General features: G+C 34.5%; 1 long non-coding RNA gene across 1 annotated transcript; it reads right to left on the bottom strand.

Annotated features, from left to right (window-relative positions):
• Nucleotides 1–697: 697 nt before the first annotated feature.
• On the bottom strand, nucleotides 698–17691 carry LOC113945105. Its single transcript, XR_003526941.1, has 3 exons — nucleotides 17534–17691; nucleotides 12061–12133; nucleotides 698–1755 (listed from the first exon to the last, which is right to left on the bottom strand). It is a non-coding gene; the product is annotated as an uncharacterized LOC113945105 (long non-coding RNA).
• Between the last annotated feature and the right edge of the window lie 373 nt (nucleotides 17692–18064).

The following is an 18064-nucleotide window of genomic DNA, read 5'->3' on the forward strand; positions in this document are numbered from 1 at the left end:
TGTAGTAAAAAATAGAGAAAACAAACATGTGAACATTTTAAGAGAATATTTTAATTTGCAATTATTTTTGTGTCTATACATAGTATGATTTTCAAAGTTTATGAATACATGCCTTGCATATACTACACCTATACTTGCATAAACATTCAGATAGGTTAGAGATAGCCATTATCACTTGTTAGGATAACTTAATTAAACTTGCTTATTAAAACCCTTTAATTCGTTAGTGATAAAATCTTGATTAGTACATTTTCCTGCTAGGTGACCTTCTAATGTAATAGAAAACGAATTTTTAAATGGAGAAAAATGCCTGTGGCAGAGATTTTGTGCAAGTGAATAGAGTTTGTAATACACATAGGGATATAATCGAGCCTAATTAGTGAGGGTGCAAATGAATTTTTATTTCATACACCAGAAGTGTCATTGATGAACCATGGTTCAGAGTTTGATATGCATTCAGGCTGGCAGTATGGGACTGAAGTCTGTGGGAAAATCACAAGCTAATTCATTGATTGCCCCTTGGAAATTACTGCTGTTAATTGTTAGGTAATTAACATGGAGCTACAATTATACTGGCCTTAGGGGGTGATTAATGTTTCAACATGTCACATTAGCAGTGGCTGGATTTTAAAAGCTTTTCTTTTCACATGGTTTAGAGACAGATGGTATATTGTCTATGGAAAATTGTTTTCTTTTACTAAAGTTTATACCAGAACTAAGTGAATGTTCTTCTTGTGCTACAGCCTATTTTTATGTAGTTGAATTGTAAGCATCTTGGCGTGATGCACCTTAAGAAATAATGTGTTTTTTAAAAAAATTCCTCATTATACCAGCTATGAATGAATAAAATATCCATATTGAAATGACATTATTTCTGTTCTTACTTTATTATGTAGAAAATAAAAAATAGATAATGTAAGATTAGACCACTTCATGGCAGCTATTATATTATTTAGCACTGATACAGGAAAAAGAATTGCACAATACAATACTTATTACAATCAATATAATTTAAGCAGAAACCAAATAAAACATGTTGAACAAATGCATTTAGTAACAGTAATAAACAGTATATTAATACCTCCACACTTCAATATCATGCTTTGCTCTCTGTTTAGATTTTTTTCTCTTCTTACTGTTCCAGGAGTCAGAATAAGACTGGCATGGACTTTTTAGAATCCTACTGTGTTCTGCTTTGTCTTTCAATATACAGAATTAAATCCTTAAAGTTTTCCTTCAAAGACATTATTGTCTGTGTTAGGAGGATTGTTAATGTATCCTGGGATGACTAATAATATTTTCTCTTTTTTTTTTTCGCTCCAAATGCTGCTTCACTAGATAGACATTTTGCAAACTGGTAGGTTAATGGTATTCACTGTGTAAATATTTTCTTGGTAATATTCCTAAAACATGGCAAATGTACATTCCTGTTTGCAGTAGTTTTGAAAGCATTTCAATTCCTTCTCATTATTGGTAATGAGAGTAAGTCTGGTGAAGAGTTATGTTTAATGTCACACTTGGAATAGTTTCTGTAAATTTATAAGATTACTTTTTTTGTTTTTTATAGCCAATGAAGTCCCATAGTCCAAAAGATGTAATGGTAAGTGAAAAGATCAGTTTCTATGACAGCATCTATCTTTCTCTTGTTTCATTTTTTGTCTTCCTGTGATACTTCAAGTTGCAGTCTTTCTTAGTAGTCTCATACCGTGGTCTTTGTCATGGCTCCAGTCGCTTGCATTTGTATTGATTGGTACACTGCAACATATCACAGAAATATTCATTATTTTCAGCCATGTCTGCTAATAACTTAATTTCTGTTAAAGCATCTAAATCTGGAGGATAGGTTCCTACTTTAGAAATAGTCTTTTTAGAATAAAAACAAAATCTCCAAAAAACCTCCCAGAAAACCCAAAAACCAACCCCCCAGAAGTGTCGCAGAAAGACTTGCAAATTTTGTAAATATTCTTTTGTCTTTGTGATTTTACTTTCTACAGAATTGTATGAATTAAAAATTAATATGCTCCTAGGTTTAGTTTATATGATTTTTCTCATTTTCTTAGAGGATCCTGGGTGTTACCTAACCATGCAAAGTAGAAGTGACTGAACTGGAAGAGTTGGATTTTATGAAGAACTTAATGGAATGGAATGACTAAGAATAATTATACAGCAGGGGAATTATACAGCATTTGGTTAGTCATACAGGCCTTCACTTGAATGATCAGGAGCCAGAAAATCTCAGTACATGGCTACGTTTAACCAGAGATTCTGACCACTGCTTTTGAAGAGCAGTAGTAGTAAGCTGATACAATGCTTGGTCAGCATAACCCTTAAGCATATGGTTAGCTTTAAGCACATGAGTAGCTCTGTTGACATTAGAATTAAGTCTCTACTTACATGTTTTGTTAGATTAGGGTCATTGCCCTGGAAGGACTCGATAGGGGAAGAACACTCGAATTGGCAGCTTTATGAAATTACTCCTGGCCCCGTGTCTGTGGAATAGTACATTCATCTACCGAAAAACCTCAAATCAAAGTCTCTGTGCTCATATATCCTAGAACAGATCCTAATTTACACTAGGGCCATTTTGGACTTAGTATGTAAGAGATATGCAACTATTATTTATTCTTCCTTTAGGAACTGTCTGCATTGCCAGTGCATTAATAAGGGTGAGCATCAGATTCTACGTGATTATTTGATCACTAGTAAAAGTTTGAGGCCATAGCATTCCTCAAAAGTATGTTATACATATTTATGTTAGCTTATTAGATTATTGTCTTCTGAATTTCCATTTGATTTCTATTTATGGGGGAGGGGAAGTTTTGTGCTAGTTTCTATATTTTATGAAAGCACTGTCTGTACGACTAGTTTATTCTAAATTTAGGATTTTATGCTAGTTGGCTGTTACATAAATGCTAAGACCGTGGTGAAAAAATAGAAGGAAACTGCATAGGTTGATTTCTTTTCTTCCTTTTCTAAAGTGATTGTAACCATCCTACTACTAATAACAATACTTATTGGGAGATTATTTCAAGTCTCAGGATTTCCAGGTCTGACTCATAAATTCTAAAGGTTCTCTAGCCCATTTTACTTCTGAGGACACAATAAAGAAGTTGTCTGTCCCTTGCTAAGAAAAGGTCTCTGAAACAGTTCTGCCAGGGTTTGCAGAAGAAATTGCCTGAAAAGCTTGGATGTTTTATGGAAACGATGTATCGTGGTTTAAGAATGATATTCCCCAATTTAGTGTTTCCACTAAAACACTCCAAACTCTGTGCTGCTCTTTCACTTCCCCTAACCCCCTCTTCCTCGTATGGGGTAACGGAAAGGGGAATTGGAGGCACAAAAGATAAAGATCACAGGTTGAGATAAGAAGAATTTACTGGAAATAGCAATGAGATAAGAAAATGAACAGTAACAGCAAGAATACTAATAACAGAGTGTACAAGAAAAAAATGATTTGCATGTCACTGCTCATCCCTGACAACACCTGGCTGTTCCCTCCGTCATGCCAACTAGCCTGGAAGGGACCCCTTCCACCCCTAACCCTCCTAGCAATGATTTGAGGTGGTATAGAACAACCTCTGGGTCCTAGCCATGCCCCTCCTGGCTACTGCAAAAATTAACTCTCTTCTGGCCAGAACCAGGACAGGATGCTTGAGGAGAAAGCCACCAGGAATATGGAAAATATCTGAGGAATGGGCTTGTTTGAAGGAGAATGAGGACATGAAATAGAGGAATTTCCTCTTTCTTCGTCAAAATTTAAAGCATTTTCTATACTTTGCAGTAAGTTACCTCTCTCTCTCCCCTGTGGTTTTTTTTTCTAGCTGTTTTCTCATACTGAATTAGAAGACAGAATTGGAGGTGGATTAGTATGTGTAAAAAGTACCATGAAGACCATTGCACCTCTTGTTATATATGTGAATATGAATCTGGCACAGGATATAATGTTCTAGACGAATGGACCTCCTGATGGGAGCCTTCTGCAAAATATCTGTCCCTTTGAGTGAAGTTTATGGATACTTTTTGGCTCTTCTGCCATTGACTCTGCCAAGGTTCCATAGAAGGTTCCTTGTGTGAACAGACCAACTTTCGGTCATTCCCTTGTTCCTCCTCACCATATCACTCAGTGTGTTTGTTTTTCTATCAGTTACAAGAGCATATTCACCCCTCTCCCAGTGACATTGCAGGCAATTTGTGGGCAATATGTATGCATTCATATTTAAAATATTAATAATGATTGGAAAATTACTCTAGATCTCTAATGGTAAAAAAAAAAAAGAAAAAAGTAATAATACTCCCCTTTATACTTTTTCTGCAGATTTATACTTATGTAGGGGACACCTGTCTTAAAGAAAGATATATCTGACAGATATGACTAGAAGGTACATATCTCAATCAGAACACGCATTCAAAGATGTATGTTTATTTAGAAGAAAAAAAGAAGTTCAGGAAATACAGAAAAAGCGTGCATATGGAAAGTTAAAGACATGAAAGCTGCTTCCTTTCTGAAATTTCACACCAGTCAGCTGCTTAGTTTCTAGGGAGAATATTGGGATGTATACTTATTTTAAGCCCATGTGAGAACACATTCCACTGTTGGAACCACTACCAAGAACCTCCATATCTGTATGTGCCTATGCTTGTATGCATAAGAATCAAATTTCAATCCAATTACTTCTGGAAGGAAAAATGTGAAGGTTTATCAAACAAAAAAAACCCTTGAAAATGAAAGTACTGTCAAGGTTGGTCAATTTTTAGGAAAAGTAACTTTTAAAATCCTTTATTTGACCTCTTTTCATGTTTTTCCACTGATTTGTTTGCAGTCTTCTCTCCTAAATAAGTCTTTACTTTTCTGGACAGCCATCCAGAAATTAAATACTCCTTCTTGTTTTTACTTTTTAACTATTTCTTCTGATCCTTCACTTCATTTCCTAGTCATGTAGTTGGCAATATACCTGTATTTCTTACTGGTCTAATGACCACAACGGGCTCCTCACAGCTTTCCTCGTAATTTTATCTTTTTTGTCATTGACTGTGTAAATCTGTTTCTGTCACAGGTGAACTGACTTCAGTCCTGCTCTTTGAAAGCTTACTCAAAGCTGGCTGGCTTTGCATCATCCTATGGAGTTCCAGTCTAAAATCGCTCACTTTCTGCATTCTCGTGCTCACAGTTCAAACTTCACAGTATCTTGGTCTTATGACAAAGCAAAATAATTTGTCTCTCTGCTTTTGCAACTGTACCTATTTTCGATTAATTTATTTTTTGTTTAGTTTGTGGGGGTTTTTTTCCCACTTTGCTGATGATTGCTAATATTACTCCATGGAGGTGGCTATGTATATATCTTGATCAGGTTATCTGAATGCTTAGAGGTGAGCTGACATATTGGTTCCTGGTTGAATCCAGCATCCAAAGAGGCTAATTTTCTAGGGGGCTGCTATAGATATTTCATTCACTCTTGCCAAGTATCTCTGCTTTCTGCATATTCATCTGTACTCCCGCAAGAATTCTCATAAATTTTGTCATTATCACTCTGAGTAACTTCAGTTTACTGCATGTAATTTAAGTGTTTAAAGCCATTTGTCCAGGTATGTGGCCCCTAAAGAAATCTACAGAGAAATGGAGTGCTCCAAATCAGCTGGTCTACAGTGCTCTGTCTAGGCAGAGTGTTTCTTCATATAACTCACACACTGACTGTTCCAACAAAGTTGTGCTAGTCAAACTAGGCAAAACTCACTTAACTCTTTTCTGCGGCAAGTTTTATACCCAGCATGTGCACAATGACCTAATTTAAAGTACTGGATATTCAATGTCTTTTTAGGGAGACATACAACATTCTTTGCTAACATCTGCTGCACAGTAACAGCTCTTCATCAAGTTTTATGTGACAGGATTTGACTCTCTTTTCATGAGCAGAAAACTTGTATATTTAAATTTGTTTGAGACCCAGGGGCCACTCACTTTGTTCGATTTTCTAATATTCATTACTACCAGTTGAACAGCACCAGTGAAAAACCTTACCAGGCCCTCCTCATAGTGGCAAACAATAGAAAAATCCTTGAATTATTTCCAGAAAGTCCTAGAACCTTATGATAACAGAAAGGTGAGGAAATAATGTCAAATTTCTATACAAGCTGAGACAAGATGACAATATATATATTGTATATGTAGTGCAGTACAGTAAGAAAGTAATCTTTACTCTCTCTCTCTATTAATCTTCTACAGCCTTCAAAGATTTTAATTTCAGTCCTTCAAACAAATGGCATTCAGCCACACTTGGTTTTTAAATGTGCCTTTCTACACTAAGTGCAACATCTGGCATTCCCAAAATCTTTTTCACAATTTCATGTACATTTAAAATGTTATTCTATAATCATTTTGTTTTTAAAAAGGATTTTAATATGGTCTAGTTCTAAAAAAATTAAGAATAAATCAAAATATGTAGTAGGGATTAATACAAATGTGTATTAGAAGAGCAAAGAAATCACTGAGACAAGACTAATCATCATTTAGATTATCAGTAGAAGATGATTAAAAAACAAAGGATTGTATGACAAGTTATGTTGATGCCATGTTCGTGTAGCCAAATGTTTCAGCTTTATAAATGAAAAAGCCTAAGCAGCTTACAGTGAGACAAAGTAATCATTCAAATTACAAACTTAAGAATTTCAAATTACATACTTCATCAAGTTGAGTCTATTGTAACTTAAAATACACAGGGAATGATTCACTCTATTTGAAATACAGCATGTAATATTTCAGCCATTATGAAATTGCTGTTTGGTTTTACAAGTGGTAATGCCATTAAACCATCTCTTTTTAGGACGAATGCTCCAAACTCATATCATTTATAATCCAACAGCTAGGAAGAACATGTTCTTGTATTCAAATAGAGATTTGTTTGGGGTATTTTTTTGGTTTATATAAAAGCAAACAGAGTTGATCACTCTGACTGTGCACTCTTGCTCTAATAATTAGATATTTTTGATCAAGAGCTCAATCCTTCAAATACTCAGCAGAAAGTAAAGTATTTGCTATTCTTGTTGCTCTCATTGTCAATGGGAGTTTTTCTACCGCAAAGACTGAATAGCAATTTTGGGCAAACTATATACCTAACATTAGAACTTGTTTTTCTAGAATATTATTCCAAAAAATAGAGTGGTGTAGATTCCACCTTTGCAATGATTATCTCATTAAAGAACAGGGCTTGGGCTGATAATCACAATTCTTTTTCCATTCTTTCAGTTTGGGAATTTTCACTGAAGCAATTTCAGGTGCATGTGATAGTGGATTTATTCTTACTGAAGGGTTCCTTCAAATGTCTGGGTCATGTTCATGTTCTTTATCAATGGTGTTGATGAGAGCATTAATTTGTTCTTAGTTTTAGTGGATATTTCTGCTTCTGTCCTCCAACTGCTTTACTAACTCTGCTATATCTCATACTAAAATATTATGTATTAAAATATTGTACTAAAATGTTGTAATTCTAAGTGGTTTGTTTTTTTTTTTTTTTTTCCTAGAATGTTGGTAAAACCCAATCACAATATTATAATAGAACCTTTTCTCACTTCTCTGATTTAGTTTTTTTTTAGAGAGGACACTGTGTGTGTGGTACATGGATATCTGAAGTGTTTATATATACCTGTTTCTCTGCTTTGTCTAGAAAATCACAGTACTGATGTTAGTGTGATACCGTGAATGCCTTAACAGTTTTGTTCTATCCTAGTTTAATTATAATAGCACAGACTTTGTTCAATATTAATTCAAATTAATGATATTGAATATTATATTTCTTGTGGTCTGCTGTGAATGAATAAGCTTTGAGGAAAATGTAGATGAGTTTTGTTTTGTTTCCTCTCTTTTTTTTTTGTTTGTTTGGTTTTTGGGTTTTTCCTTTTTTTTTTTTTCCAAAAATTCTACTAAAATCAAACCTGTATGTCATACCCAATAAATTAAAGCATATAAAAAATAAAAAAGTATTAAAAACTGAACCAAATATATACCCTTGTAGCTCCTTCACTCCTCTAGGAGTAATCAAATTAAAAATGGAATCCAAAGTCTGACTCACTTGGAAAATCTTAGTGTCATGTTTCTGTTCTGGCTATCTCAGGTGATCGGTGGAGATAAAATTTGTAAATGTGGATTTTCAGCTGAGAACTAATCTGGGGTAAAAAGATTAGAGCCACATTCTGGTGAAGGTGCAAATTTGAGCTGAAGTAAGAGGAAAAAAGAATGGTTCTCTATTTTAGAAATAAAATTGTCATGAAACATAGGGTCTGCTTGAAGTCTTGTGTAGACTTCTGTTATATAACTTCTATCAGAGATAGACCACTATGTTTCCTATCATCTGGAGTTTCTTTGCTCCTTGAGAACACCTTCAGCTACATCTGTGCCACTTGGATAAAACAATAGCAACCTTTCTGCTTCCTTGATACCTTGCATGCCCACTGGTATGCCAAATCCTGTGGCAATCAGGGACTTAAAATCCAGTCAAAAGCAATATTATCAGCCAGGCTCTGAGTCTTATCCTATCATACAGGCAGATGTGTTACCAGCCTGTGACTTCATGTTATGATAAAAATTTTCATTCTAGATGTAAAAACCATTCATGAACTGGATCCCAGGACTGCTTTGTGTTGAAATGACTGATATCAAATAACCAAACAATATTACTATTATGTGACTTAGCTGCCTGTAAGAGCTGGAAGAACATAAGTTGATAGTCTCTTCCAGGGACACATTTGATGTTACATATTTCAGCTATAGGCAGTGTAACATATCACTGTAGTGTTGCATACATAGTGGTGCTCCTATTAAGTGACTTGTCAAGTGCACTATATCAGTCAGCTCTCTTGGTTTCCCAGCAGATCAGCACCTCTTTCAGTTATACCTCTCATTTCTTTCCTCTCTTATGTACATACAAGCAAAGCCCTGTATAAGTTACAAACATGGTTTTCTGTTAGAGGTTTTATGGTCTCCTCTTTTTTTTCTGTCACTGAAGAGGTGACTGCCTCTAAATTTGAAAATACAGTGTAGTTAAAGTGTAGATAAAGATTAAAGAAAAAACCACTTGGTCTAATAATGCCTCTATCATAATACTGAAGAAAAGGAATGTCACATTAACAATAGAGGCCTCATTTGTTATAAAAGAATTATTTTACTTTAATTAATCAGATTTAATTAACTTTAATTTAAGAAACTGTAATTTTGTATGATGGAAATATATGCTGCAACCTGAGATATGATCATTGGTCTGATAAACAAAGACTGCCTTCTGATTAACTCTTGGGTTTTTTCCCTTTTAATTTTCTTTTATTTTTCTTTTTTTTTCTCCCAAATCCAAAACCAACAACTACAATGTGACATTTTTTTGTAGATATTTTATCAGTCATTAATTGTGCATTTTAAAAATTTTAACAGGAATGCTTAGCCAGAAGACAGATTTTTGTTTAAATATTTGCTACGTTATACATGAGTTTGTTTTTGGCATGATTTATTTTATTTGTGATATCTTTGAAATTGCAACAATTAGGGAGTAAAACGTTTCAAAAAAGAGTTTTATGTAGTGCCTAAGACCTCCTTTGCTATTCAATCAATGGATTAATTATTAAACTGCTTGTATAAATGCATCACATTTGCTGTTGGCCTAATATTCTTTTTTCTTTCTCTAATGTTTACCCTACTGCTATACCTACAGATTTGTATTTGACTGTCACAATATTTTTGCTTGAATGAAAAAGACAAGCTCTTTTAGTCTCATAATAATTCTAAGTATTCTTCTGTGCTCCCATTCGTGTTCTAGAAATTTGCTTTCTCTGAACATCTGACTGAGGACAGGGTATTCATACTAGGACATCAGAGTCTAAGGAGAATATTGTGCCAATGGTAGCAGGCCTTGTCCATTTAGAATAAATTTAGTTGCTACCTAAAGCATTGACTTGTGGAGTGTGTATATACGACTCCATTCTGATCTGTCATTATCTAATGAAATTTATTGTTTCTGTTCACTTGTCTTCAACAGATTTCTCCTTAAGTGTCAGTAAGCAGATAAGCATGGGTTCTCTGGGACCTTTGAAATCCGGGTGGAGTCCTCTTGTCCATGCCATTCTTCCTCAGTGGTCTGCTGTTTGTTTTTAATGAGGTCTTTCTTCCTTTTTTTTCAGTATGCTTCCAGTTTTGCATAAAATTATTAACAAAATATTACCAAAGATCTTTCCCAACGCAGAAAACTGGACAAACCCAATTAACTATGTCTAAACTATCCTGTCAAATTGTTGTAAGTGGTTTGGAAAATGTCTTACTAACAGAAGAACTCTTCTAAAGCCTATCTTCTATGGTTTAATTTGCAGTTGAACCATATAAACAGTTTTGCTGAAGTCTAGAAGCAAGGAGCAAACCCAGAGAAGGCCACAAAAATGATAAGGGGCTGAAGCCCCTCTCTTAGGACAGCAGGCTGAGATAGTTGGGATTGTTCAGCCTAGAGAAGAGGAGGTTTCAGGGTGACTTAATTGTGGCCTTCAAGTACCTAACGGGGGCCTACAGGAAAGCTGGAGATGGACTTTTGTCAAAGGCATGTAGTGATAGAACAAGGGGCAGGATTCTTAAACTGAAAGGGGATAGGTTTAGATGAGATATTAGCAAGAAATTCTGTACTCTGAGGGTGGTGAGGCAGTGGTACAGGTAGCCCAGAGAAGTTGTGGATGCCTCATCCCTGGAGGTGTTCAAGGCCAAGTTGGGTGGGGCTCTGAGTAACCTGGTCTAGTGAAAGGTGCCCCTGCCCATGGCAGGGGATTTGGAACAAGATTATCTGTTATGTGTCTTCCAACCCAAATTCTATGATTATATGGCAGATTACATCTGCTGCACTTTCCAGAGTTTGTTTATCAAAGAAAATAACCAGTTAATGTGAGGTGATTTACCTTAATTGCACTATTGTTCATTAAATCTCATTTACTTTTTACCTGTATGATTCTAATTCTGTTTTTCCACATGTGTTCCCCTGACTGTACATACAGTTTAAGTTCTATTCCAGGTTTTATAGCTCCAAGATGCCTTTGCTTCCTCCTTACACTAAACATCCCATTTCCTATTACTGGTCAAAGGTACTGAATGAGATAGATATATTAAACATTCTTGCTTCTTAAGTTGCAATCTCTTGTGCTAAGTCCTTCACTGTTCTTGGATGGGGATTATCCAGTCCCATACACATGTGTAGGTCAAGATTTTCCTACTCAGATGGAAGGACATATTCATTTATCTGCATCTTTTCTTATTCCTTATGTCCACCTTTTCTACATTATCACCCAAATTGGAAACAGAGTAAAATGTTCATTTAGTTGAAGACTCTACTCAGATTATCATTCATGTCTATTCTTTTCTCCTTGCAGAGCAATCCCACTTCTACTCTCATTCCCTTTGTTATTAATACCACTACAAAACTTATTACTTTCTGTTTTAATTTCCTTTGGAAGTTTTAACTCATCATTTGAAAATTCTCACTTTTTGTCTATAATTTCTGACTTCCAAGAAATATCTGTTATTGCTGGCAAGTCACTTTTTCCTTTTCTCATAGCTTTTTAGTTTTACCCAAAAACAGAAGAAAAAAGAAAATTGTATGTCAAGGAATTTTTTTCCCACAACTTTCCCAATAAATCTTATCCAAAATATTTGGACGTTCTTCATTATCTTTGCAATATGTGTAAACCTTCACATACACACAAAGAAATATATTTTCTATCGTTATTTTTAATAAATATTTCTGTGAATGTGAATGAAACTGTCATAATACATGACATGCAGAGACCATATATACATATAACAAATATTGTGATGTTAGAAACAATCATCTACTAGATGAAAAGACAGTAATATAAAACAATTGAGAAAAAAGAACAAGTGTGAGAAGAATACTGAACACAGAAAGTTAGAAACTACCTCAATGCTTAAAAAGGATTTCATGTCTTCTTGTGACACTAGACTAAGAAATCTGTGTGTGTCTTAGGTTGCAAAATGTCTTGGAATCATTATACAAACTCAAGTAACATAGCTAGAATAAACACTTGCACCTTTTTATTATCCCAGATGTACTGTTGCAGATCATCTGTCTGGGTCTTGTTAAAGTTCTTTTGTGAAGAAATCCTGCAAGAAGTTCCCACTAGTCAAAAAATTAAAACAAATATCTACTTTATCATGAATAACCCGTCCATGTATTAATAATGATAAAAGAATAACACAACTTTGATTTTTGTGAGTACGAAATAACATGTCCTGGCAAAGAAAGAATGGTTTTGATTTCTAAGTCTACCGAAAACTGTGTTGTTTAGACTTCAGCATACTGACCATTTTCATTCGTGGATTGATGGCAGGAATAGTAAGCATTATATTCTGTGAACAGCTGAAAGAACTCCTCCTTTTAGGAAGCTTTCTCATGTATGAGATCAAGCATTCATGTCCCTTTCCAAATGACAAATCTAAGTGGACTGCAGCTGTGATTCCATTTGAGGAAAGGCTCCTCCTGCCAGGTGCCTCAACATACATTACAGTCGAAGGAGTCAGTGGACTCAGTGTAACTGGTAAAACCTGGAGTGGGAGTGCACTGAATGGGTGTACATACAATTGAATCCTGTGCTAGTCTAAGTCGGAGTACCTTGTGCCATTAGACTTCTGTAGAGCAGGACACATACACAGAACTGACAGATATTTAGTTTCTTCTTTGGAGGTTTGGGGCTTTGAGAGTTGCAGCTAGAAGCCAGAAAGAATACTGTAGGTGCTAAACAGTTTTGTTAAGGTAAAATGAATTACATCACCTAAGGTAATGTAGAATTGAAGCCTACCTCATGTGAAGGGTAACCCTAACAAATAATTTCTTAACATGTTTTAGATATGTTAATACTAGGCTATTCAGTTAATATATTTTTAAACTAGTTCTGAATTATTGTCATTACTCATTTTTTTTCTGGACAGGAAAAGGTGTCTTCACATTAATGGAAGAAGTAGAATAAATAGCATGTGAAGAACCAAAAGTACTAGACTTCCTAAGATGTAAACCACAGCTTCTTATTACTATGTGACCAAATTGCTAGCAGGTGAAAGAAATGGGAAATTGAAGTAAGTGGGGCAAAGACGAGAAACAGTAGATGTTGATAGTATTTCCCCTTTTTCATTCATCCAGCTGTCTAACCTGCATATACAACCCCACCACAACACTGAACATATATCACCTAAATATCTTTCTGTGTAGAGACTTCTCCTAATATATTCATTAAAAACATAAATAGGTCAGCTGTATCAATACATTACAGACATTCAGGCAGCTTGTTACTTTCATGCTATTTTAATCTTATAATCCAGTAATTAAACTTAGTATTTAAGGGTGTTTGAAAATGGTAACACAACAATTTAGACTTTTTCTGAAAAATTCAAGTTATTTTTCCAGAATGAATTATTCTTGGTTAGATCAGCAGGAAAAAAAAAATATGCACAGGATTCAAACCACCCTGTTCTGAAGCACTGCTTCATTTCCTTTTGGTGAGATGCACCACCATTACAAACACTAAGGACAAGCAAATAAGACCCAGTGGTAAGGAGAGGTCAGAGTGGCCCTTAAGGTGTAAAGGATCAGTGGAGGGGAATAGAGAGTTGAAAGAGAAAGAATTACAAAAGTTCAAAACCACTGGTGTATAAAAGGCAGAAGGATGTCATAATTTCTTGATATACATGGGTAAATCTGCTGGAGTCAGCTTACTGGAACAAAATTAAGATTGCCTAGTGTTTAAAAAAAATAAATTTCCAAGGCCTAGTCAATTCTATAAATTTAGTTTTCCAGACTTTTTTTTCTATTTACTTTCTTCATGAATATTTTCCTGCTGGTTCAGAGGAACTGGAGTATAAGAACCTAGGAACAGTTAAGAAATGTGTACTTGGTAGGATCTGGAGTAATTTGAAATGAAGAAGTGACTGATTGTGATTTTCATAAATTGCATATTGCCTCTTCTGGTTTCAGACAAAGTTAGATATACAGAAATAAAAAAATGCAACCCCTGCAATGAGTTTGTGTCAGTTCATATTTTCAGGATGAATGTGTCAAAGCAGAAAAGATGGAAAATTTTATGTAAAAGCTAGAATTCACATTTGTTTAAGTCTTTATTCCTGGTCTTTAGGCATCAGAAAGAAAAAAACCAATAATTTAATTTTAGGTGTTTTCCAATTCTATGGATGCTTTGAGAAAGAAAGGCAAATACATTACAAAATGTTGGAAATATTCACAGGTCTACTTTGGTATTTGTCTTTTATCATCCCACCAATTGCTTGTGACTACTTTCTGGTGTTAAATCCCTTCTAAAGGAATTCCTTGTTTTGGCAAAGGTACCAGGACAAGATTATTGTTATTTCTTTTTCTCTGGTCATATTAAATCGTTTTTCCATGCTATTTCAGAAAACATATGAAAAAGGAAAGTGGAATTCCTCAGCTGGATGAAGCAGCTGTTTGGTGTTTACTCTTAATCACTTGGTAGATGTCTTCATTCACTGCCCTTGTCAGTGCAGTCTCTAGAAAGGTAATGGGGTTCTTTTTTCTTTCAGCCATAATTTTCTAACATATTATAGAAATTCATAGCAAATAAAGATATTAATCAGATTTTTGTAAGGTCTTTAATATTACGGAAATTAACAGTAATGAAAGTACTTATGAATTGATTATTTACCTATATTATAAAATACATTTTTGTCCTTGACCTTAATCATGTTTTCTGGGCTCTGTGCCATAAAAAAGTAATTAACAAGAGATTTTATATACATATATATACACATATATATGTGTATATATATATATATATATAATGGTATTTTTAATCTCATCCCTACAGATGTAGAACTAGTTGCATTAGTTTCTGACATATACACTAAGTGTTACTTAAATTTAACAAGTTAGTTTATAATTATATGTTGGATTATCTAAATTTTGAATTTATTTACCTCTTCCTGTTTCCAGATGTTAAAATGTTACTTCCAAAAAGCTTTTTGTAATACTAGCAAAATCTTTCTCCTATCTACTTTGAGATTTCTCAGCATCTCATTTATTTTCAGAGTTTGATCAAACTTGATGACTTATTTATAGTAGGTTGTTATTGTGCTTAGTGCTGTAAAAACCATGGACTCTATTCCAAAACCCCATACTTTAAATCAGATCCAGGCAGTCCAGTTGAACACACTGTACAATTGCTTCATCAGTTTCCATTGAATGATAAAATTTCTTTCATTATTTTCTCTTTATAACTCAAGAAATGCAAAATGTATGACTGTTTTCTAGTATTCATTCCATATCCTCCTTTCTGAAAATTGATATGAAGATTTGTTTAAACTGATAGCGGTAACTACCTCTTCTGTGAATAAATTACACTTCCCATTTCTGAGAGGTCCTACTCTTTTCCTCCTTGCTGACCTCTTCTTCTCCATGTACTTTAAAAAATTCTGATTTATCTCAAACCCTCATGCAATCTGCTTTTCATTTTCTACCCTTAATTTTCTTATCATTTTTTGCACTCTCTCTTAACTTCATTCTCTAATCTTCTCAGTACTGCTGTGTAGCTGATGTTTTATGCCTCATATTTCCTTTTTCCTTACTTTTGATTACATTTTGGACTTTCCAGCTCATCCTCAATGACTTTTTACTCCTTGTATATGTATTGCAAGATTGCACATGCAACCTTTGGGTATGCATTCATTTACCTCTTCACTTTTTTTTCTTCAGCTGTCAATATTTTCCTTTAATGTTTTCATCATGTTAATTTTTCATCTGACATGCTACATTTCTCTAAAATGACTAATCCTAAATGTTTTGAATTTTTTAACTAGTACCGGTTTGATTTGTCTTTCTAGTTTTGAAAGCAACTCTGGTATTTTTAATTCTTTTATGACTAGGTTTTTATGCCTCTAGTTAAATTATAATCTCAGAATTTCTTACAATTCCTACTTTCAAAGTATGCGTAAAAAAGATGGAAAACCTGCCTGGGAACAGGAACAGTATTCGTTTTGTATAACAACAATTGCATTGCTAAAGATAAACAAATTAATCCTAAGGAAGTGCTTTTCCATTTTCTGTGCCAGTTGAGGATTCCACTAAGCCAGAGGATCCTTAGATATCACATTAAGGCAACTCTGCTGACCATTCCTGTCTGCAGTATATTTTCTAAAGTTAGCGAATGAGTTTGTTCCATTGAAAGGTCTACATCTGAACTGGTAATAAGATACTAGTGGTCGCTGTGGAGATCAGTGGCCATAGATCTTACAAAGAAGTGTTTATGATGCCTAGGAGTGACAGTTGCTATGAATCAAGCTCTATTATGAACAATCAAAAGTAAAGATGCTAGAGGGTTAGGCAGAAATTCTTAAGTGCTATACACAGTTAATAGGTATTTCTGTTTCTATAAAAAATTCATTTGCTGCATAGGGCTTTGTGTTTGTGTATGTGCACACATACATGTATGTATACACAATAATTTATATACAATATCATCTTGGCAAGTTGATGTTAATTTGACAAGGCTGAACATAGCTGTGATTTTTTAAGGTGTTGTCTTCTCTCGTAATGAAAAACCATTAGATTAACAGAAAGTAAGTTGCTCACTGAATTCATGAATATTTCAAGCTAGTTAATAAAGGTGGTGTAGCCAGGCCTTTGGTCCCCCTCCACTCCTTCTGAGGCTGAAGACTTTATCAAAGTTAAAAAAAAGTAGAGGAGAGCAGTGAGTATGTGGAATAATTGAAGCATCAGATAACGCAGGGGGCACGTTAAGGATTTCTTGTTTAGGCTTCAATCAAATAAAAGCTGATCCAAAATCTCCCTCTTGTGTGAGATGCGCACTCAGAGTAGATTCTAGCCCTAAGTATTTATCAGATTTTCAGCAAATTGATTTGAGTTTTGAACTGTACAAAATAAATGAGGTTTAAGAGTTCTGGATTAAATTTGTACTTGTATTATAGCTGCAAATGGCTTCAATATATAAAATTATAATTTTGGAAGTGGTAAATGTACCAAGATTTTATTGCACAAAAATTAAAATCGAGAGACATCAAATACTGAAACGGATGTCATATGTGATTTATAGCTAGCTTTAAAAAATAACATGTTGAGCAGATATATTTCTGATTTAACATTGTTTCAGACCTTCATGAACATCAAAAAGTTTTGTAGTATCAGTAAGACATTCAACCTGAGAGAAACACTGAGGAATCAAGAGTTAAACATTAACTTTACATGAAAATATATACCTAAACCAAGGTGGCAGCGTGAAAGCTTTCTCTGATACACTGTGCTGGGTGGGGGAAGGGAGAACTGAAAATGAGGAAAGGAACAAACTGGACCCTTAGTGCCAAGCAGCACAAATTAGAGTTAAGATGAATAAGAAGAATCCAAGAGCTATTAATCGAAGCTCAGCACCTCCAGGGATAAATGATTCTTATGCCTGAAATAGATTTAACTCTCCCCAAACAGTAATCTCACTCCTGAACAGGAAATGAAAATAAAAGCGAGTTACCTACCAGGCAAGAGCAGTCTTTACCTTCTGAATATTGCGGTCACTCAAGAGCTGCTAAATGTCTCTCTCTCAGTCCCCTACTACAAAATGTGTGAATGTGAATGCCTGTGATTTCTTTAACTATAGAGGGATTTTAAAAAGGGACCCTCATATCTGAACCCTCAGTTCTTCCTTGTATCAGTGCTCTGTCATTAGTATGTTTTCTACATATTGCATCATTTGCAATGTACTTTCACAAACTGTAGTACTTCCTCTGCCAACTCTGCCAACCTGAGAATCATTGCTTCAATTTTGAAATGCAGGAATTCTTAGAAGTTATTATTCCAGAGTTCTGATGAATGATTTACATTTTTAAAGAATGTTAGATATGCTGCTACTAACTTCAGGTTTAGCTGAGTACTATTAGTTTTCAGATACATTTAATTTAGTTCACATGGTTTTCTCCTATTTTCTGATTTAAGCAACACCAAACATATGTTTAAAAGATGCAATACTCATTTTGGAATTTTTTTAAGAAGCTTTTGGCTTAGAAGAC

The sequence above is a fragment of the Corapipo altera genome, unplaced genomic scaffold (genome assembly GCF_003945725.1).
Source record: "Corapipo altera isolate COAL_440 unplaced genomic scaffold, ASM394572v1 49, whole genome shotgun sequence".
Lineage (NCBI taxonomy): Eukaryota > Metazoa > Chordata > Aves > Passeriformes > Pipridae > Corapipo > Corapipo altera.